This window comes from Nyctereutes procyonoides, unplaced genomic scaffold, assembly GCF_905146905.1.
Source record: "Nyctereutes procyonoides isolate TBG_1078 unplaced genomic scaffold, NYPRO_anot_genome, whole genome shotgun sequence".
In the NCBI taxonomy this organism is placed as follows: domain Eukaryota; kingdom Metazoa; phylum Chordata; class Mammalia; order Carnivora; family Canidae; genus Nyctereutes; species Nyctereutes procyonoides.
The window spans coordinates 40,817,143-40,841,582 of record NW_026575051.1 but is presented as its reverse complement, the minus strand read 5'-3'; the positions used below and the strand labels follow the sequence as shown (position 1 = coordinate 40,841,582).

At 40.4% G+C, this 24,440-nt stretch overlaps 1 pseudogene; it reads right to left on the bottom strand.

Annotated features, from left to right (window-relative positions):
• Window positions 1-6,247: 6,247 nt before the first annotated feature.
• Window positions 6,248-7,126, bottom strand: LOC129513137 (40S ribosomal protein S2-like; annotated as a pseudogene).
• Window positions 7,127-24,440: the final 17,314 nt, after the last annotated feature.

Below are 24,440 nucleotides of genomic sequence, written 5' to 3'. Positions count from 1 at the left end.
TGGGACATGTTGGTATAAGGCTCCAGAGCCCAAGTAGGATGTGATGTATAGGGTGGGGGGAGAGTGTGGCCCAGAACAAGGCATTAAAATCCAGTGGAAGTTCAGTACAGAGGGTCAGAGTCCTAATGGAGTGAAGAGGGTGTCCCCACATCAAATTAGTAAATACACTAAGGATAACATGAGACAGAGTTCTCAATATTGGAGAACAGCATTACAGATATGGGAAAGAAGACCGGCATGAACCCTAGGGTTTTGGATTGGAATTGAGAATATTGGTGTGAACTCATGGTTTTTAGAATATAGAGGTAGTTATAGGAAAACAGTGTGATGTTAATATACATGCGTGTGCGCACGTGAGTGTGTCTATGTATATGCATATACAGATAGTTCTGACCCCTGGGAAGGCCTGCAAGTTGTGACACCTCTGTAGTAATGAACATATCTGGTGCCTAGATTTTGGTTTGTAAATACTTTTCTGTGTCAAAAAAATCCCAGAGTCCTTGGATAAAGGGATGATACCAGGGCTGGGGGCAGAGAAAGCAAAAAGCTGAGCCTGAACATCTCATGATGCAAGAAAATAAGGTAGTGATCAAAGGATGATATATGAAATAACACACCACCTCGAGTGGGTTCCCACTGACCAAGGCTGGAAGAATGTCAATGTTGGAATAAGTAATGACACAAAAGGACTATAACCTATTGAATGAACTAGAAATCCATGAGTTCATGATGATTTGGATGTATGAATGAATGAATTGAAAGCTTGAAGAATGGGATAAATATACGGTTTTTCAAATACCTTCCCACAAAATACTTATTAATTATAAGGGGAAAAAGTCACTTTAGAAGCCTGGTTGACATCTCCTTAATCAGGCAAAATTACACCACCAGATACAGGACTAACTGAAATTGCGTACCATCTGGTAGCATACAAAGAGAAGACTGCAGCAAAACTTCTGTGAGGCCATAATAGTGCACACCTAAATCTTATCATGGGGAAATAGCAGAGAAACCTCAACAGACCTGTAGTCTTCAAAAGTACCAAGGTCATGAGCAGCAAGGAACATCTGAGGAGCTCTTCCAGAGTGGAGAAAACTAAAGAGAAAACTAAATCCAACATTTGATTCTGGACTGAATCCCTTTGCTATAAAGGACATTTGGGATAATTGGTGAAATCTGAATGAAAGCTACAATGAATAATGTAGCAGTGCTAACTTCTTGATTTTGATGGCTGTATTGCAGTTATATGAGAACGTCCTTGTTTGTAGAAAATACATAATAAAGTATTTGGGAGCTAAGGCATGTCAGCAACTCACTTTCCTATAATTCGGGAAAAAAATTTTTTGCACCATTCTTGCAACTTTTCTGAGTTTGAGATTATTTCCAAATAAAAAGCTGAAGAATGTATTTCAAATTCCACTTTTGTAAAGAAGGTACATATGTAGGTTTTGGTCTTACAGACATATACTTTAATATATGCAAAATGTTGTGTGTGCAGTAATGTTCATTGATGCATTGTAGCAAAAGATAGTATATAGTAAGAACTGGATTAAGCAGAAGCTTGTTTTTATTACTGCTACTGATCTGTTCTTCATTACACAGGCTGTAGCAAGATTACAGAGCCCAGTGGGTTTAGGAGGGGATCCTCATGGGATGGGAAGAGCTTCTCCTGAGTAGGCTATTAGTGTGGGGGGTTGGGGTGCTCCAGAACAAGGTGTCAAAACTGAGTATAGTTCTCAAAATCAAATGCATAAAAACTGAATTTGCTCTTCCTTTTGTTTATTAGCTAACGTGTACACTTTATTTTGAATGTACATTTCAAAACTTTATCTTAGAAATCATCCTTAAGAGAAGGGAAGAGATCTTGTACAAGTGGTTCTGAATTCTAGCTGCATATTACAAAGGGAACGTTTTTTTTTTCATTTGTTTTTTTTTTGAAGTTCGATTTGCCAACATATACTATAACTCCCAGTGCTCATCCCATCAAGTGCCCTCCTCAGTGCCTGTCACCCATTTACGCCAACCCCCCCTACCTCCCCTTCTGCAACCCTTTGTTTGTTTTCCAGAGTTAGGAGTCTCTCATGGTTTGTCTGTCTCTCTAATTTTTCCCACTCAATACCCTCCTACAAAGAGAGCTTTAAACAATGCCCGTTCCTGGGCCCCACACCCAGAGATTCTAATTTAATTGGTTTGAAGTTGGGTCTGGGTATCACCATATTTTTTTAAAAGATTTTATTTATTTATTTATTTATTTATTTATTTATTTATTTATTTATGAGAGCGTGAAGGCAGGGTTGGGGAGAGGAGCAGAAGGGAGAGGAGAGAAAGCGGTAAAGCATCTGAAGCAGACCATGCCCTGAACTTGGAGCCCTAAGCAGAGCTTGATCTCATGACCCTGAGATCACAACCTGAGTTGAAACCAAGAGTCCAATGCTTAACTGACTGAGCCATCCAGATGCCTCTGGGTGTCACCATTTTTTAGAAGTTCTAATGTACACCAAGGATGGAGAACCATCTTCTGTCACCTTGACAGTGAAAGGTATACATCCAGTTTCCAGAACTCTATAAATGGGCTCTTTAGGATGGGTAAATCACTTCTTATCAGACATCGTTCATTCTAACTACAACCATGCAAATTTTCATGATGTCTATGTGCCATCTACACTGTTATTAAATATTATTCTTCCAATTGACCCTGTTTTACTTAATTTTATTGTGAAAAGAACTTTTTAAAAAAGGATATATTACTGCTTTGTATGGAAGATCAAGATGGTTTGCCATAGAAAGATCATGAAGGTAAAAATTAATACTCAAATTCCTCCCAAATATTATTACATATTTTTTAAATTTGAAAATTAAATAAAACAATAAAAAATAAAAATAGTCTAAACCATTAGAACAAAAAAAAAAAACGTACATCTGAAATGTAGTTTCCCCATGGGATTAAAACTATAAGATGCCATTCATAAAGGGCATAATTTAGTTAGATTTTATTTAGGTTAGGATGAAAATGAGTTTCTAGGCCCGTGAAATGATTGGAATTTTTTAATAGTTACCATTAGCAAGTTCAGAGAGACCCGACCAATGTGTACAAAACTAGAAAGGACATAAAGGACTATTTGAGAATTAATTTCTATTCCAAATCAAGAGTTTTTTGGTCAATGAAATACAGTTTCTGGAAGTAATTTTAAGAGTTCCAGGTGCTACTATTAAGGATTACTACTATGAGGAGGTATACAATATATATACACTACAGAGGGTTATGTATTCACTTAGGACATGTTTGTAGTTTAAAACAAGTTTCTCAACCTCAGCCATATTAACATTTTGAGTTGGGTAATTATTCATCATGAGGGCTGTCTTGTACATTATAGGGTGTTTAGCAGCATCTCTGTCTTCTACTCACTAGATGCCCATAGCATCGACCTCCCAACCCAAGTTATGACATCAAAAATGTTTCTATCCATTGCCAGATATCCCTTGGTGTGGGGAGAGGAGGGTTGGAAAATCTTCCCTGGTTGATGATCACTACTGTAAAAGTCAGGATGCCTCCTTTGGGGAGGCAATTTATTTCTAGTAAATTATCCTGAAGTAACCAGAAATGTGCATAAACTACTAGAGTTATTCTTCCCCCCTTAAACCACAGTATTATTTATAATATCTAGAAATGGAAAATCACAATAATGTCCAACAATAAGGAATTGCTCAAAATACTTATGGCACAGCCATATGATGGAGTACCCTATGGAAATTACACAGCAGCGGTAGATTCACTGTCAGAATGTTCAGCACTGACCAACTACATTTCCAGCCTCCCCAAGAGTTAGGTGGAAGCCAGGTGGCCAGGGGGCCATTGATAATGGAGTGGGAGGAAATGTGTGATATTCAGTGATAAACACAGGATTGTCTTTACCTGAGGGAGCTCACAGTCTTGCCATGTGTCAGAAGGATGTGCAGGTAAGATAGTCTTCATACAAAGGGTAAGAAATAAAATTAAGTAAAATAAAATTAAAATAAAATAAAATAAGCTCCTAAACGCCTAAAGGAGAAAATTCTAAATCCTAAACCTGAAGGGATAGAAATAACTGGGCATACCTTTCATGTACCTTGGATAGAGCATATTTTGTACAATTTAGTTGGTACAAACGAAGATTAAAAATACAGAGCTCCAGGATGTTCTGTCACGGTTGAACAAACCCAGTTGTGAACATGGTTTTGTTGAAGGAGATTTCATTAGATTGCATAAAAGTGCCACCCCTGTTTAGGACTAGATGTTTGTAATCTTTCTGCTCTATTTGCTGCATGAACATTCATTATTTTAGATCAAAGAAAACAGAGGAAACCACTCACACTCCCCCAGTGTCTCTCTCATTAAATTTAATTATTTTCCCAGTTCAGTCCTCTTTGTTCACAATTGTGTCCAGCGAGAGAAACAGGTCTTAGGAAACCCAATTATGTCTGAGACAGTTTCAGAATCAGATAAAAGGGTTGGGGGCTGGAGCTTAAGAAAGGCCTGGTAGGAAATAACTCACATTTCTAACGACCTGCCATATTAAGAATTCTCCTCCTTGGGATTAGTTTTGAAAGCACTTTGCCTTAAATATAGGCATTTTCTAGTTTTAATTTCTAAAACTGAAAAGAATGTATTTCATTCAGAAAGGAATGGAACTGTTTTCAGTATTTCTTTATAACACATGAGTTTAATTACAACATCGGGCAATAAAGGGATCACAATGTATTCTGCAAAGTATTTTGGTAATATTGTGCAGCTACGGATTTCACTTGTTTTATTTAATGAACCTGTAATATACATATAAATGATTCCTTCAAACAGAGGATTTGATTCCCAGTTCACTGGGGAATGAATATACTGGTTATTGTCAATGCATAAACCATGCCCAATTAAATGTTTCAGTAGAAATAATCTCATCAAAATGAAGACCTGACAGCACAGCTTAATGTAATTTATTTTACTTCTCATTTGTTAATAGAAAATAGAGCTTTGTGTTCTAAAGCCAAAAATAATGTGTTTTAAGTTTCAAAGGAGTGCTAAAAATGAAAAATTAGTGCTATGTCTCATTCACAGACTCATCTTGACAGGACAAGAGAATGTCAACATCATACAAAATCTGTAGAGTCCAAGGAAGGCTCTGGAGTATGGTATTCTATGTCTACAACCACGGCCTCTCAATGCTTGTTATAGCTACATGCATCATGGTGTTGTTCATCTTTACCTGGAAAACAGTGACAACCTCCCTCCCCTAGGATGCGGGGTGGCACAGCAGTTGCTGTGAAGAAGGCTTTGGAAGATGCTTGTGCAAAACCTTCCCCAAAGAAAGGAAGAATGGTCTGGTTCTGATTCTTGTTTCCTACAGTGTTCAGGCATCTGAACAGGACCTCAGGAAAGTGGGGGCTGACCCTGAGCGGGAGGGGGGACTCTCCAGGGTGCTGAAAGCATGAGCTGGACTGAATCACAAGTGATTGAGTCCCTCTCCAAATTCATATGTTGAAACCTAATCTCCAGTGCAATAATGTTAGTAGGTAGGAGCTTTGGAAGGTGATTAGGTTGTGAAGGTGAAGCTTTCATGAATGGGATTAGGGAAAAGAGACCTCAAACAGCTCCCCTGCCTTCTTCTACTATCATATGAGGACACAGGGAGAAGACTGCTGTGTCTGAACCAGGAAGCAGGTACTCACCAGACACTAAATCTGCCAGCACCTCGATTTTGGACTTCAAAGCCTCCAGAACTATGAGAAATATATGTGTGTTGTATAAGCCACCCCAGTCTATGGCATTTTTAAAATAGCAGTCCAAATGTACTAAGACAGTCTAAATGTATAGTATGACTGTTAGCAAGTAAAGTTGGTTTTACTACTTTCAGTTACAAGTATTGGCTCATTTTTGCTATAAAATATTATATCTTCAGTGTAGAAAATGTAAATCATATGAATTATGCAAAATAAAGGAAAATTTTAAAGGTCACTATCACTTCAAAAAAATAATCATTGTCAATATGGTGGAGTTGTCTTTCCAGATTTTGTCCTGGGTATGCAATTAAAGATCATTCCCAGTTTAATTTTTAAACTCAGTAACAACTCAACATCTTTCTATATTACTATGACATGCATCCACATAGATTTTCATTGCTGTATACTCTTCTGTTGTGTAGATATAACTTTCTTTATTTCTTTATTTAATTATTTATGTATAACAAACATTAGTTCACTTTATTTTTCTTGTATAAAACTATGTAGTAGCCACAGCTGGACCCTAGGTCCTCTGCACATAGGCTCTAGTGTGGGTCTTTACAAGATGGTCAGTGAATTCCTGATAGGGAGACTTGGTGAACACCATCACTTTCCAGCGGTCAGGGGTGAGATAGCTGTAGGTCTTGGAGATTGCATCAAAAGTAGCCTTGGCAAAATTCCCTGGGGTGGTAGTGCAGCCCCTGGCTGAGGTGTAGTCATCAATACTAGCCATCATCAGTAGCTTCTTGGGCACAGGGGTTGAGACAATGCCAGTGCCTCTGGGGGCAGGGATGATATGCACCAGCACAGAGCCACAGTGGCCAGTCACCTTGCATGGGACAGTGTAGGGCTTGCCGATCTTGTTCCCCCAGTAGCCTCACTGCATGTGGATGATGGAAAGTTTGACCAGGATGATGGCCCCATGGATGGCAATGGCTACCTCCTTGGAGCACTTGACACCCAGACCAATGTGTCCCATGTAATCACCGAAGGCAACAAATGCCTTGAACCTGATCCACTGGCCAGCATAGGTCTGTTTTTGCACAGGAATGATTTTCAAAACGTCATCCTTGAGGGATGCCCCCAGAAAGAAGTCAAGGATCTCAGATTCCTTGATGGGCAGAGAGAAGAGATAGATCTCCTCCAGAGAACTGATCTTCATATCCTTGACCTGGTGGCCCAGCTTGGTGACGGGGATCCACTCCCTGTCCTCCACCTTGCCTCCACAAGCTCCCCCCGCCTCAGCTTTGGCCCTGACCACTGTCATGGCTCCAGCCCCAGATGCCACTGAAGAAACCTCCACAGAAGCCACTATGGCCTCTCATTCCAGGTCTCTGGGGCCTCTCGGCCCTCCCACAGGATCACTGTCATCCGTCATTTGGTGTTCTCTTGAAGAACACATAATTTATTTAAACAAGATGATTGACATTTAGTTTTTTCCATTTTATTCTATTAAATGCTATCCCACAAAAAACATTCTTGTATTCATATATTTGTGTGCTCGTTTGATTATTTCCTTAAGATAAATCTGAGAATTAGAACTGGTATACCAAAGAAATGCAAACTTTTTTAATGCTTTTGACACACTGCTAAAGTGCCTCCTGTGGTGAGCAGCTTCTAAAATGGGCCCAGTGAAAAATAAATAAATAAAATGGACCCAGTGATCCTCAGTTCTGGTTTCGTGACCTCAAATGTGTGAACTTGAGTGTGTGCTAGACTAATGTCTCCAACCAACAATCAGAGAGGATCAGAGACCTGTTTCCAGTAGGGAAGTGGATCCTCCCCTGATTGAAATCTGTGCCCTAACTCAACCCCTTAATTGCAGTCTTGGGAGAGATCCTGAACTAGAAGACCCAATTAAGCTGCACCCAGAGTCTTAACTCATGGAACATGTGAGATAATAATGTTTTTTGCTTTAAGTTTTGGGCAACTTAAATATATCCCCCCAGCACTCCAAAGATTATTCTAATTGAGAATACACTAGATTCCAATAGCATTCCTTGATGTAACAGCCAAAATGTCTCCAGGTATCACTGAATGTCCTTTGTGAGAAAAATCATCTCTAGCTAAAAACCATGGCTCTATACCTAAAGTGACTGGAAAAGACATTTATATGCAAAGCATATTCTAGTCATTCTTTAAAAAAAAAAAGGAAGAAACAAAGGAAGGGAAGGGAGGGAAGAGGGGAGGGAAGAAGGAAAGGAGGGAGGGAGAGAGAGATAGAGAGAAAGAGAGAAAGAAAGAAAGATGAAAGATAGATCAACCTAGGCCAATATCTCAGGGAACTCACATTTCAAATAAGACACTACAAAGAAAAAAAAAGACACTAAAAGACATAAAAATACACAAAATGCTTGACATTATGGAATTGCATTCCACATTCAAAAGAAAACTAAGACCAGATTTCAACCCTTCTTTATCCAAAAGAAAGACAAATCTTAAATTAATATCTTTCATATGAACACAAGTTGAGAGACCAAGATCATTTCTAGTTTCTATTTACTTTGCAAATTGGTTAAAAATGCAGGACTAGTGGAGAGAACCAGGTGTCCAATGGTAGTAATTCCACTGACAGTGACTTTGAAAAAAACAACATCAACATAAATATTTTGAACTTTTGTGTCCTCTAAAATATCATTCATCTCCCAGGACTATCCAAATGGTAGGGAATGTAGAACTATATTATACAGTCAGGATTGTCTTCTCAAGGGAATGAAGTTTTATTTACTTATTTTTATCTTTCTATTAGCTCAGCATATATATTTGGGAGGCTCTAATTTTATTTAAGGGCATACAGAGAAGTGAGGCACTTTTAAAGATGGTTATAGGATCCAGAGAGAAAGGCCTCTGAGACAGAACATCTTGGTGGGATGGGCTGTGATTCTAGTGCACAATTGAATTATGCCACCAATTTCACTCAGTTTGACACAAAAATGGTCAGACACTGAGAGGCCTTGGGCAATACTTAGACGAAAAGAGTTAAAGAACTGTCTGATGAACGGGGCTGGCTTCATGGGTGTGCAACAACCTTGACTCTGAAGGGCCCTTTGCTTGGTGTAATGCTCTTTGACCACCATCTTGAATCTCACACTTTTTAAACAGGAGTCCCTGCATTTCCACATTGCACAGGGCCCTGCAAATTATATAGCTAGTCTGCTGATGAGGGATGTTTTCCCAGGGGTAGTTACAAGTTACAAGTTACAGGAATCCATTCACTTCATCTGAAATTGTCCCTCCCCCTGCCACCCTAATAGTAAGCATTCCTATCTCTGAAGTTCTTGCTTGAACACTGATAATAGTATATCTACTGGGCACTTGGCATGTATCAGGCACTAGGCACTGTCTATGATTATATAGGTTCGTATTTACAGCATCTCAGTAAGGGTTCTATTATTATGTCCATTTTACAGATGTGAGAATAGTTAAGAAATGTGCCCAGGGTCACACAGCTCTTAAGCGGAGAAGCCAGCATTCAATCCCGTGTCATCTGTTCCCATAGCCCCACCTCTGTCCATACTATACTGCCTCCACTAGCAGCTTCTCTGAGATCTAAATGGGTAAAATGCATACTTCACACAGCATGCTGCCCAGCATCTAAATATGGCAAGTGCAGGACAATTTTATGGGCCAAAGATATTGGTCACCCTTGACTCCTTTTCTCTTTTTCTTATACTTCACACTCAATTCAACATCTGTGAGTTCTATTTTTAAAATTCCTGTGTTTGATTTCTCATGACCTTCCCCAATACCCACTCCGGTCTAACTCATTGCCATTCCTTTCCTGGATAACATGTTTTTGTGGAACATGAGAGCATATTTAAAATGTAAGTGAAAAAAAAATTGAATGAGATCATGACTCCCCTCTGTGCCATAGGCTCCCATTTCACTCAGTATAAAATCCTTCCTGTGTGTGGCCCATGTGGCCTCATCTCCCACCATTGTTTCCCTTGGTTATTCTGCTTTAATCTCACTGGCCTTTACATTGTCCCTCAGAACAAAACAAAAGCACCCAAACTTTCTCATCCCGGGTCTCTACATGGCACACTCAATTGCTTACTTAATGCATGTCTCTGCTCAGATGTCCCTTACTACAAATGTTTTTTTCTGACAACTCATCTAGAATAGAATCCTTCTCCTGTGACACTGGGTCTCCTTACCCTGCTTTATTTTTCTCCTTAGCACATATGTTTATAAGTGGGCCAAAGATGTCCTCTGTGTGTTGACCTCTAGGTTGTCTATTTTTTCACTGCAGGTTGAGCCCTGTTAGCTCAAAAGCCTGCCTGAGCCAAACTCAAATTTTTATACATACGATTATTTAAAAAATAGCCCAGCCAAGCAGATTTCCAGCCATTTGGAGCCTGCCTGCTTTGTATACCCCTTAAAGCTGCACCCAACATTTGTTGCTCATTGATAAGATAGGGCACTATAATTAGAAGGCCCCACGCCACTACTGCCCTTTGGAATTCTCTGACCTAGAGACTTGCCACCATGCTGCTGAATGACATCACCCAGACACAGAAGCCCCCTTTCAAACACCCCCTTCCCTGGGGCATCCTTTGCCCTCCTCTCCTTCGGGATACATGAACCCCTTACTACAGATCTCTGGGTGGTCTCATGCTATGAGGAAATCCCTTCTCAGGCAACCCCCATCAAGTGCCACCCAATAAAGCTTATTGTGTATTCCTGCCTTTCTCACGGTTATCTTTCCCAAATTCCTCTAACTCAACCCCTACAACCTACCACCTTTATGTATTCTCTGTCCTCTTTTAATGGAACACAAGTCTTAAAGAGGAGGGCTTTTGTTCTGTCAAGGTGATGTGCCCCTCCACACCTGCAACATGTCTCCACATTACTAGTAGACATTCAGTACATATTTGTTGAAGTTGCAAATGAATGCATGAGTCATCACTGTTCTTTGTTTCCTTTCCACCCAGTCACATTCTTTTACACTCGTGTATCATCACCCTCTAACAATAAATTCTCTTTCACAAGATAGAACATACCAGAATATTTAGTGGTAAAAGATAAGGGAACTTGCAATAGAGGAACCATTCCCAGATACAGGAAACTAGACCCAGGTCTCACTATGTCCACTTCTGAGATTTCCATACTCTACCTTGCCACTCCTGGCATACTTCCTTCCTTAAAGTTAGGAGTTGGCAAAAGAGAACTGGAAGCTGTTAGCTCACAAAACTTCTGTCCACTTCTCTGTGACTTCAGCCTCAACACCCGCACACTGCCTCTCACCAGTATTTACATGAAGACAGACAGGCATCATCCTTGTAGAAGAGAACAAAATAATCCACCTGTTATAAGAGAAATGGATAGATTGGTGGTGAATTTAAGGTCCCTACCTATAATATTTGCTGGCAGGCATTCAGGCATTCCTAACTGCTTTAGGGACCATGTTACATTTTACTGTGTATTTGTTGGTAAAGCAGGAGAGAAATTTCCTATACTACTCAATATAATCTGATACCCCTTTCAGAAGAATGCAGTTGTAACTGTGGTTTACTTGGGCAGGCACTTTGCATTGGCCCACATCTGGCCATTTTTAGCAATTTACTCCCAAGGGCACACTCTTGACTCTGTCATCACTTTGAACTATTCTACCAATGACTTCTCAAATTCTAACCCAGATATCTCCTACTTATCCACTGAATCCTGCCATTTCTCCCACTCTGACAACTTCTACTAAGCCTCTTTTCCTTCTTTTCAAGACCTCCAGTTCCTTCCCCCCTCCTGGTGTACTTGGAACACAGGATCACTCCCTATCATCACTTCCTTGACTCACACATCAATTTTCTTCCATTTCTTCCTCCAATACCCCTCCTCCGGTCCTGCACTACACTACTCTCTGCCCAACCATCTTATCCTTTCTCTCTTTTCCTGTTCCAGGATCCCATCTACTCTATGAGTGACATCAACATAAATTGACTGTTCTCTCTTCTGGACTGCTTGCTACCCACATGCCAACAACCCCCTGTAGCAACATGGTAAACTCCATCACTTCCTTCATGTCTGTAAGATCAACAAGGACTTCCCTGAACACTTGATTTGGAATTTAAGTCACAGCTCCCTCATAGCTCCCCTCAACATCTGATAGCCCTCGTCCTGAACTATTATTTCCATATCATGTGTCACCTTTTAGCATTCCATCCCTTTTACTAATGAATTATATTCACTTTTAATTTTCAGTCCCCCTCCCCAACTAGCACATTTCCCAAGGGCAGGGATTTTTTTCTACATTGTTTACTGATGTATCCCTAACTCTTGAAACATGTCACCACATAATAGATGCTCAATAAATAGTTCTTAAATTCATAAGTGAGTGAACAATTAGTTTCCAAGATCACATGGACCCTTGTGGAAGACTCAGCCAACTGGCCTCTCCCTCTGTAATTTTCTTTTTCTGCAAATGTGCTTTACCCTTACTATTCTCTTCCTAATTTTTGGACATGACATCTATATCTATTTCATAATGAAAATATGGAGGGAAATTGGTCCCAGGTCTCCCAAATTCCCTTCCTTCTGCCCACTTAACCTTCTCTCCTTTCTCAGAAGGAGAGCTATGTGTCCTTCCTTTTTTCAAAGTCTGACTCTTCCATCTGTACTCTCTACCTTGGGCCCTCCCAAGCCTTTTTTTTTTTTTTTTTTTTCCTCCCAAGCCTTTTAAGGCAGGGTTTGCTCAGTCAATGCTCTGACCAATTTGTGGAGTTTGCACCTCTCTTCTGTGAGAAGAACTGAGAAAGAGAGAGAAGATATCTTGTACTTTGAGGTTAGGGAAGAAAGCTCTAAAGAAGTGGGCAGCGCTGCGGGGCTCAGAATTCATGTAACTGAGGCAGGATCCCTGAACCCAGCTAGGACTGGGAAGTCTGCCTTGAGGAGGGTGCATAGACTGGAGTTTGCATAGCAGGATAGCTGAGAGCAAGATGCTCAGCTCAGAGAGAGACCTCTGAATGCAGCGAGTCAGGAGAGGCTCCAGACAAAGGGAAAGGCAGGACCCCCATCTTCAAACCTCTTTTATTCCTAATGTGCAATTGCACAAGAGTAGGGGCGGAGGTCCTACCCACCCCCACTCCATCCTAGTCCCCAAGGTCAGGGATAGGGAGGGCCACCGGGAAATCAGTGCCACCTTGTGGCCACACAGCAACAGCTGCAGAGCCTAGGGTGTCCTTGTAGAGAGTTGGCTGTTCCTTCCTTCTCTTTGCTTCCCACCACTGTACCAGGCTTGGTAACCACGGGTTTGAGTAACTCCTGGAGAGTTTAGTTTAATCACTAGAGGACTTAAGGGGAGAACCTGGAAAAGAAGAAAGGCATTATTGTAGTAGCCAAATAGAGACTTCAGCCATTTTGACTATTGAAGGGGATGGGACATTTTGTACCAGTTGCCCTGGTAACAAATAGCACAATTCATAGTTCCTCCTCTCTCTTCATCTGTAGGTTCTCCTTCCCACCAGTTCCTTCCATCCCTCCTACCATGAGCATAAGCCTATTCCTTCTATTCTAAAAAAAAAAAAAAGAAAGAAAAATAGATTCAAACGGCTATCACAAAATCACTGTCTGTCTCCTTTTTAAAAACAAAATTATGGTAAAATGTGCATAACATAAAATTTACTATTTTACCATGTTTATGTAGAGTTCTGTGGCATTAAGTACATTTGCGTTGTTCTGCAACCATCACCACTATCCAGCTCCAAAACATTTTTGTCCTTCCAAACTGAAATTCAGTACCCATTAAACACTAACTACCCATTCCTCCCTTCCCCATGCCCCGGCAACCTCCATTCTACTAGGGCTCTAGGAATATGACTGCCCTAGGTGCCACATGTAAGCCAAGTCATACAGTATCTGTTTTTCTGTGACTGGATTGTTTCACTTAGCATAATGTCTGCAAGGTTCATTCATGTTTAGCTTGTGTTTAAATGTCATTCTTTTTTAAGGCTGAACAAAACTCCATTTTTTAAAAAAGATTTTATTTATTTATTCATGAGAGACACACAGAGAGAGGCAGAGACACAGGCAGAGGGAGAAGCAGGCTCCACGCAGGGAGCCTGATGCAGGACTCAATCCCAGGTCTCCAGGATCACGCCCTGGGCTGAAGGCAGGTGCTAAACCGCTGAGCCACCCAGGCTGCCCAACAAAACTCCATTTTATGTATACACTACATTTGTCCATCCATTGCTAGACATTTGGATTGTTTCCACCCTTTGATTATTATGAATAATGGTACTCTGTACATGGGTATACAAATATCTGTCCAAGGCATTACTTTCAATTCTTTGGGGTATATACTCAGAAATGGAAATTATAGTTAGAGACATAATAAATCTATGTTCAATTTTGGGGGGAGCCACTGCAGTGGCTGCACTATTGAACATTCCTGCCAGCAGTGCGCTAGGGTTTCCATTTCTCCACATTCATGTCAATGCTTGTTATTTTCTTTCTTTTAAAATAATAACTATCCTACAGTGGAAAGTGGTATTGCCTCCTTTTATACTTTAAAGTTGAAACTTCAAAACAAGGTCTACATGAATTGTCTACACCCCCTCCTTGCCATTCACTTGCTATAGTCTGGACTCTGCCCTCACTGGTGGGCTCCATATGCCCATCCCTAAAACCATCTTGCGCTTGGATAACATCAGCTTCTGGTTTCTTCTCCCTTACCTGACCTCTCTATTGATTTGGCAGTTTTGATCATTCTCTTTGTTATAATTCTTCCCTTGGCTCCTGCAATCTCCAATACAATACCATTTTTCCTTTTGTCCCCCACCCCTGTAGACTTCTTTCTCTAAATTCCCTTACTCGTTAACTTTGGCATCACTATCCAACTACCCTTCCAAACTAGAAACAGAATATAGCTGCATATTCAATTGCTCATCAAGATGACTGATTCTATCCACAAAATTCCTTTGAAATCAGAACCTTTCTCCCTATATTTGCAAAGTAAATGGGCTCTTTCAGACTTCCCTGAGTCCATCTTGATTGGGCCCAAACTTCTCAAATGGTCTCCACGTGCCCAATCTCATTTCACTGTTTACTTACCTGCTGCAGGAGGTATCTGTGTAGAAGAATCTCATAATTTCATGACTTGAAAATCCTTCTGTAGTTCCTTTGTGACAGAAGCTGCCAAGGCACACACAGCTATTGAAAGCCTGACTCTACTTTCCACCTCATTTCTAGTTACTCCACTCTGTGCCACCCGCATCTCAGCTATACCAGCCTATCACGATTCCCCCAGCTTGCTATGATTACTGTTCCTTTGCTCCTGTTCATCACTGTGTCTAGAATAATCATCTTTGGTTCTCCATTTGATGAGCTCTTATTCATCAATATTGCCTAATCTGAGAAGTCTTCCTGGGCTTTCTCAGAGTTATTCACAGTTTCCTCTGAGGAAGTCAAAATTATCCCTGAAACAGAAATGGATTTATTCATTTAACAAGTGCTTATGAGTTAGTCCTACTATATGCTAAGCATGTTCTAGGTACTACCATTATGATACAGATGAAGCATTTTTCCTCAACTAGCTTGCACAGTAATAGGGGTGGAGGGACATCTAGAAAATAAACAAATAAATACATAATATGCTAGACAGTGAGAAGTGATATGGAGGAAAAAGAAAAAGCAGAGTGCTGGTATGTGAATGAGGCTATTTTATACAGGGGGAAAGCCTCCCTGATAAGCCTAATGGAAGAGCAGAAACCATGCACATAGATTTTGGGGCCAGAGGATCTTGGGCAGAGGCAACAGCAAGAGCCACAGTCTACGTAGCACAAGTGTGCTTGTCATGTTCATCAGGGCTAGGGTGGCTAGAGTGGAGTTTATGAAGGGAAAAAGGTAAAGCCGAGGAGACTTGCTCTAGGTCACTTATCACAAAGAGCTGAAAGTCAGTCCCAAGTCTGATTCCAAAGCTTATACTCTGCATGACATGGTGGCCATTTGACCTATTGATCATTCAAACATCAATGACAATTAGGGGCCTACTATATGGCAGGTTGTATTTTTTTATAATAAATTTATTTTTTATTGGTGTTCAATTTGCCAACTTACAGAATAACACCCAGTGCTCATCCCGTCAAGTGCCCCCCTCAGTGCCCGTCACTCATTCACCCCCACCCCCTGCCCTCCTCCCCTTCCACCACCCCTAGTTCGTTTCCCAGAGTTAGGAGTCTTTATGTTCTGTCTCCCTTTCTGATATTTCCCACACACTTCTTCTCCCTTCCCTAGCAGTTTGTATTTTAAATGTTGAAGATACACTGATGAAAAAAATATAGTGCTTTCTTTCAAGAAGCCTCACATAGGAAGGTGGATATGCATACACATTCGTGTGGCATGGTTTTAGTTAACAACATCACAGTTCATCCAGTGATTGCACAGAGGTAAATTCTACTGGGTATATTCAGGAAGTGCTTCATGGAGGGCTCAGTGCCCAGGCTGATCTTGAACAAGATTCAGGGACTTCTTGAAATATTAATTACACTGTCACTGTGATTATCGCTTTAGGCCTATGGATTCATTTCCAGGACTGCCTTAACAAACTACCATAGACTGGGCAACTTAAAACAACCACTAATGAGTGGTTTAAGATTTATTGTCTCATGGCCCTGGAGGTTAGAAGTCTGAAATCAAGAAGGGCCATGCTCTGTCTTAACCTCTAGGGTAGCTTACTTTCTTGTATCTTCTGGCTTCTAGTGGTTGCTGGCAGTCCTGGGCATTTCTTGACTTACAGATGTATCATTTCAATTTCTGCCACTGTCTTTACTTGGCCTTCTCCCCTGTTTTTGTCTGTGTCTTTCATGTCTGTCTCCTTGTAAAGACACCAGTCATTGGATTTGGGGTCCATCCTACTCCAGTATGATTTCATCTTAACTGATCATATCTGCAGAAACTCTATTTTCAAATAATATCACATTCACAGGTTCCAGTGGTGAGGACTTCAACATATATTTTAGAGGGGCAACACAATTCAATTGATAGCAGCCCGCATGGTTTGGTGTTTTTTACAGTAATGAATATGCATTACTTTTAAAATCTGAAAACATATTTCCATTAAAAACATGAGAGATCTTTTTTTTAACCTATTGGATTAGTATAGATTAAAAAGAATGCTGATAACAATTAATGATAAGCTAGTGTAGAATAAGAACTCTCATACACTGAGGAAAGAATAAAGATTGGTTTATTTGTGAAAGGTAGTGTGGAAATAAGCTGTAAAATTTTAAATTTTAAGTGAGCCATACATATCCTTTAATAAGAAATATCACTTCTGAAAATTTAAATTATTAAAATAGATAAATGTTCAAAAGAATGTAAAAGGATATTCACTATACTGCAGTTTTATGAAACAAATGAAAAAGTAGAATCTAATTAAAATCGTTATTTTTTGAAGAAGGTTATCAAACAGCATTTTGCTAAGAGAGGAGATGTATGGTGTGGGGGGGGCATAGGTGTGGGTGTGTGGGTGTTTACAGAGAAAATGGTATAGAAGGGTAAGGATCAGAATACAAATATGCATTGGTGTGCAATGACTAAATCTTAACAGTGGGGTGAGAGAAAGGAGGGTCCAAATAACCTGATCCTTACCTAAAATCATTCTGTGACTGACTTTCCCTATGCCACCCCACCCAAGCAGGTCCTGCTCCAGAAGGCTGATCCTGGTCTTTCTCCAGTGGTTCTCTACCCACCTGCCATGGCTTGGCTACAAAGCTAGGATGGGACAATGCTCACCCACTCTGGTTCTAGGTTTGTTTCTGGGTGGTGGGTTTTTAGGTAATCTTTATTTCTTTATTACACTTCTCCATACATTTTGACTTTTTTTTCGCAACAAATATGTGCTATTTTTATAATAAGAAAAGCATTATAGTCTTTTGGGAAAAAGAGATGGGTAGGTGTTTACCAGGCAGATGGCTGGGGACAGGTGGGGGAGGGCATTCCAGGCAAGGGAACAGCAGAAGCACAGATGGGTTGGAGGAACAGAGAAAACAGGGTGACATTTTAAGTAAAGTGCAAGTTCATCCACACGATTAGAGTTTAGGGGATTACAATGAGGAAAGAGGGATGGGGAAATCAGGAGAGGTAAGACCTGGGAGGCTTTGTTTGCCACGCAGAGTCTGCCTTTTTACATAGGTCGTAGGGAAGAAGGATTTTAAAGAGGATAGAGAACTGATCAGATATTGCTTTAGGAACAAGTCTCAGGTGTATGAGTTGGCTCAGATGGATATGGAGGGAGAGCTTGGTGAGACTGGGGGCAGGGGGCGAGGCTACTGCAGTGGTCCAGGCCATACTGAGGGCCTGAGACAGGGAGAACAGGTAGGGAGGAGTAAGTGTATAGAAGAGGTACTAAGAGGGGAAATCAACAGAACCAAGCAATTGCTAGTCTGTTGATTGGGTTTGATTTACTGAGTGGATGGCAGTGTCAATCACTGAAGTAGAGAGTGGAGGAGGGGAGGGAGCAGATTTATGGAGAAAGTCCACGAGTTCACTTTGGGACATGTTGGGTTCTGGGTTCCTGGGAGTCATCCAAGGAAAGAGCAGTTGGGTGATCACCCGTGCAGGTGAAGAGTTTATGAGGGAACTCCAGGCTGAAGATAGACACGTGAGGAACACAGAACACATGGGAGTGGCTGAGAGTATGGGATACCCAAGAAGACCAGGTGCCATGAGGAGAGACCTCAGGGCAAAATCATAAAGTGATACAGTTGGAGTTCTTCAGTTGCAAAGAATAGAAAAACCAAATCTAATAAACATAAAGAATAGAGAACAAAAGAGCTTACTGGAAGCCTGCTGAGTGGGTCACAGAATGAATAACTGAATAAGTGGGCCTCAAGATGGACAGGAAAGAAAGGAGCTCCTGGGCCTTGGGACAGAATCTGTGGCCCACTGACTTTGCTACACAAGAATATCATGGACTGGTAGCTGAGATAACAAACATGTAGTTCTCACAGTTCTGAAGGCTGGGGAGTCCTAGGTCAGGGGACTGGCATGGTTGGGCTCCACCAAGAGCTCTGTCCCTGCTTCTTCACATGGAGGACAAAAAAGGAGGAAGTAGATGCTCCCTTCTCTCATATAAGGGAGGGAGGTGTCTTTTCTTAGAAAAGTACTCATCCACAGGGCAGCCTGGAACTCCCCTGCACAGCCAGAAGCTGATGTCCAGAGGCAAAATTTCTTCTTTGTTCAGGGTAGTCTTGGCCTAGATTTCAAGGCCTTTCCACCGACTGAATCAGGGCCAACCAGACGCTCTAGGATAATCTCTCTTACTTAAAGTCAACTGGTTGTAGCTTTCATCACATCCACAAAAGACCTTTATCATAACACCGAGACTAGTGTTTGGTTGAATAACTGGGGGGGCTGTAGCCCTACTAAGTTCATACATCAGAAAGATCATGGCAAGCATGTTCTAAATATTTAATATACTCTAAACATTATTCTAAATATTTTAGCTAGAGCATTCTTATGGGATTCTCTGCTTAGCCTATTTTTACAGATGAAGGAATTAAAACTGTGAAGGAGTCAACAACTTGGCTAACATTTTGCACTAGTAAAAGTGGAACTGGAGTTTGACCCAGGTAGTCAGACTGCTCAATGAACCAGCTGAACCATTGCCCTGCTGTCTTGTTGGAACAGAAGAGGATTAAGGCCTTGAGAGCAGAGAGCAGCTACACTTACTTGTGTATGCTTAGCACCTCACCTGGAAAATAATAGGGACCCAATTGTTGAATTAACTAGTTAGGATATAAGATTTAAAATAGTCTGTGTATACTCGAGGGAAGATCAATAAAATCTATTTAATGGGTGCCTCAAACTGCAAACTCCTGAAAACAATTTTCTTAATTTCTATTTAAGTGTTCTTTGGTTATCTAAAGAAATTAAGCAGTTATTTAGTTCAGAGCTGAAGATTTTAAGTAAAATACTTCAAGTGAGTTTTTTTTTTCTAAATTGCCCCTTTAATTTTCTACAATGTGGTTTTATCCCTTTATGCATGATATGAAGCCAAATTCCAGATTTAATTAAAATTCAATACTTTTATGAGAATACAGAAGGTATTTTCTTCATGAGTTCTTTCTTTGGAAACTAAATAGAACATGTTTAAATTTACTTAGTGACAAAAATTAAATTGGTGTTTTCAGTATTTAACTATTTTACTGACATTAGATCCAGACATAATTAAATTGCAAAACGAAATCCATGTAGCCCTTAAGATTTTTTTCAATCGAGAAAATAAGAAAAAATAACCCAATTATTTAAGATTCTAGATAATCCAAGTGGAAAAACACTTCACAAAAGAAGTAAGAAATGGAGCGTGTAAATCATATTGTGTTCATAATGTTTCTTTAAAAAATCTGAAGAACAAAAATCTATAAGAACAAAAATCTGAAAGAAATGAGGCAGATTTGAGAGAATCCAAAACTCTAGCAATTTGGAATCAGAAAGGGACCTTCAAGACTATTTAGCCCTTTCTAGGGCATTTGGCAGATAATACCAGAGGCCCAGGAGGATAAATTAAGCACATCCCCCAAGGACATGGAGTGAGCTATTTGAGAGGTACAAATGTACACCTTCCAGTGCTGCCCTGCCAATCCCTTAACCCACCTAGGACGGCTCCTTTGGGAGATGGTGTTGCAGGCAGGTGTCCACAACTTCCCAGCCAACCAACCACTGGCTCTTAACTCATCTTTAGTTATTTTCTCCTCCCTCCTTCACATTCCAGGCTTACCCCAACATTCTAGAGACACTCAACCCCCCTCCATTTTGGACTCAGTTTATCTGCTTATGTTTTAGCTCTACTTTCTCCCTGGGGGTTTAGGGTTCCTAGTTGCTTTGGACTCAAATCCTCTGTTTCCTCCTCTGAACCAGTGGATGGAGTCAGACCTTACAGGGCAAGGGGGGTGAAAAGTCCAAACAGAGTGCTATAGCTCATATCTGAGATGAAACTTGGTGAGGAAGTCTACTTATAAGGCAATGCCCGAGGTAGTTTCCAAGGGGAACAGTTATATTCTTGGTGTCTTGTGCTTTTATAGCCACAGAAATCTAGGCTCAGCCTGAGCTTTCAGTTTGTCTAGAATCAATCTTGTGACACGTGATTTACAGCCCTTAGGTCGAGGGATCAGTCAGTATGAGTTTGAACTCAGTGTCCAAGAACATCAACCTATTCACCTTCAGAAAATTCTGCTCTTAGAAACTTCTTTACAATCAGCTAAAATAAAAATCTGTCCCTTCGAGGCTTCTACCAAGGAACTGACAATGTTGAATTTTACCTGAGGCCCATGCTCCTGGAAATCAGTTCCCTTTTCCCCTTTGCAGTAATTCCTTTGAATAATGACTCCTTGCTGAGTCTGGATTTGTTTTCACTTGGCAGAGCTACTGTAATCACTTCAGCCTATCTTTGCATTCTCTCCATGGGGGCACCATGGCCCCCAAGGAGATGAAAAATAGTTCTTTGGAAGAGGCAGCAAAAGGAATCCTACTATTTCTATGTATCCAGCACAGAGGTACATAGAGTATATAAACAGATGTATAGTGTATATGTGGTATTAAGATTCCATGGTAGAGCAATTAGGATATAAATATCTAAAAAGGCTCTGTAGGGAAGTAATTATGAAAAAAAAAAAGATTGAAAAACACTGGACTGTTCTGGCTTTTCCACATGAGAACTCTCCAAGTGTTTTGGGGCAGCTGTCTTATTCCCACAGAGTGAGGCCGGTAAAGTGTGTTCTAGGTCAATCTTTTTGGTGGTGTAACTCACCCCAGTTCCACTTTTATCCACACTGATTTCTCTCTATTGGCTTTTAGTGGTTCAGTCTTTCAGGAACTTACGTTTGTTAGACTCCTGCATCAGTTAGTGATTAGTTCTATTAACAGTAATTGCAGATGTCTTTTAAATCTTGCAATTTGAAAACAGACTGTGACATAGAAAAAAACATCTATAAAAGAAAGCAAGAAAGAATACTCTTCAATCAATCTACTAGACAAAGTGGATCCCCTCTCTCTTAAGTAAAGACTATGCATTTCTTGTTGCTATTCTAATTCAATTTACAGGATGTTTACTAACCTTTTAAATATATGTATGAAGACTAACTCTTTTTATTTTTTTGCTCAAAATGGCATCCTGGAAAATTCAGTTCCATATCAATTCAGAACATAAAATTCTTTTCATAAATATCTTGACTTCAGAGGTGATCAATTCCTATTCAATCCCAACACTGGTACACTTGCTATCTACTGATCCAAATCATTTTAATGTGGAAAAACAGGTCCTTTCTGTTGCCACTCAATGAAGACTCTGTCTCTGCATTCTTGGCCGCAGCATGTAATCTCCATGTGATATGATAACATGTGTTCGGATTCATTAGTCTCTGAAGGGTAATAGACACTGAATATTTTTCTATTCATTTACACCATCAGATCATCACCAAATTATCTCTATTTTCGTGATTTACACTACATTTCCTGGGCAGTGACTTATTTGTTAATGTTTGGCATAGATTGATACATATGGTGCTTTTGGTGATGAGAAACAGGAAGAGTTAAACTTTACCTCAAGATGGAATGTCATTCAAATTACTACATCGATTTTTAAATGTCTAATCTATACCATGTATTTTAAACATTCAATATTTCCAGGAAAAACCTGAAACAGAAGTCTGAATTACTTCAACATCCATTTTCAGAGTTGGCAGAAATGACAATTTCAAGGTCTTTTGTCCATGAGTGCAACACATTTATGAATAGAGTATAAACCTTTTGTTTAAAGATTTTATTTATTTTTTGATGAGAGACCCAGAGAGGCAGAGACATAGGCAGAGGGAGAAGCAGGCTCCAGGCAGGGAGCCGGATGTGGGACTTGATCCCAGGACTCTGGGATCACACCCTGAGCCAAAGGCAGACCCTCAACCACTGAGCTACCAGGCATCCCTAGAGTAGAAACTTATTAAAGTTCTGTTAGCCTATTTCCTAGAACATGGTCCGATATCTCTCTCTGGACTGGTCCTGTCTACATGCCACTGTAGTGAAAAGCAGACCTCTTTGGGCGCAGACCTTTTGTGGAAGAAATACCCCACCCCCCAAGGGATTCCCGTGCTTTACCACGAGGGGCTCTGAAGAGCCAGGTACCAGACCAAGAGACAACCAGAAGACGTGGTTGAAGGCTGACATACCGCACAAAAAATTTGCCAAGTAATTCTGCAAATAGCCAGAAAACGTACGATGCTCTTATAGCAAAACCCTGACAACCTAATTTTTCCAGAACGAAGTGTTCTCTTTTCCTACACGTTTTTCCCCCAACAGAGCCCATCATGCACACGAAGGCGTAAGTAATACCTTTCTGGCATTTTAACAGATTTCCAAACATTTATCTGTTTAAATGTCTATATCCTTTTAAGGAGCAAAAGAAAAAGCCACTAATTAGGTATGCTGAAGGAAAATTCAATTCATTACAAATTATCTAGGAGCTGTATGCACCATTCCAGCTATGGAGAATCAATCCTTCTCAGGGAACTAATGAGCCCTATCTTCTGCATTAAATCGGTGCCTGTCATTTAAAATTATACACGGATGCATACGTGCCTGCATGCCGGGTGAGTTATTTATATGTAAATAGTACATATATCCAGTTTTCCTAAAAAGCAGTTCATTTGCTGCAGACTTTAAAAGCTGCCTTCTTTACTTGTACTTTTAAAAATATTCAATCAGGGCCCCAATTCAAAGCTATTTCTTCAATAACCGAGTAACAGACAGCAACATGCAAATCCTTGAAGTGACATGCGACGCAAAAATAACATGACTTTAACATAATTAAATCATATCTGCATTTCTGATCCCAAGCTTACATCTGTCTCCAAGCAGCAAGAGAAGCCACCCCCACCCCTCCGCCCAAGGGCATTAACATGTTCCATTCTTTTTCCATTTTCCCTCTTCATCGGTGCTGACACACAGCTTCCATCACGGCTATTAGGGCTACTGAGCGTAGCCACATGACAGAATTTGTAGACTCCCAATGGCTCCGACGAAAACAAAGGCATACATTTAAAAAGTAGACTGCAATTTCCGTGAGCGAGGGAGCCGGGGTGGGGAAGTGAAGGCTGGCTCCCTTCACGGGAAAATTGGAACAATTTGGCACACTGACGTGAAGATCATCATAGTTCCCCCAATCGAGATTTCAACCTCTCAAGAAGAGATGCTTTTGTTTATTTGTTTGTCGGTTGGTTTCCATTCTACTCTGTTTTAAAGATACAGATGATTCCCTCACCTCACTGTATTTTCAAAATAATATTAAAATGCCTACAAATATGGGGGGAAATGCTGGCCAGAGCTTCCTCCAGGGTTGTTGCTGTTATTGTTGTTGGTGGTGGTGATGGTAGTGGTGGTAGGGTGTGTGTGTATACGTGTGTGTGTATACACATATATATATGCAAGACATATATGTATATATATGTGTATATATATGTATATATATATACACACACACATAGAGAGAGAGAGATTGAAATCTGTATGGTTGCAGCATCAATCATGCGCTTCCTTTATGGGCACTGCCACATGATCGGCCTCACCAAACACAGTGTGCATCCATCCAAATTTATAGGCAAATGTTTATTCCTATAATTTACAGTATGAGCATGAAATATGAAATATGAAAGCCTAAATATGAGAGTAAATAGAAACATTTAATGTAGTGCCTCTAATGACAGAGCCCC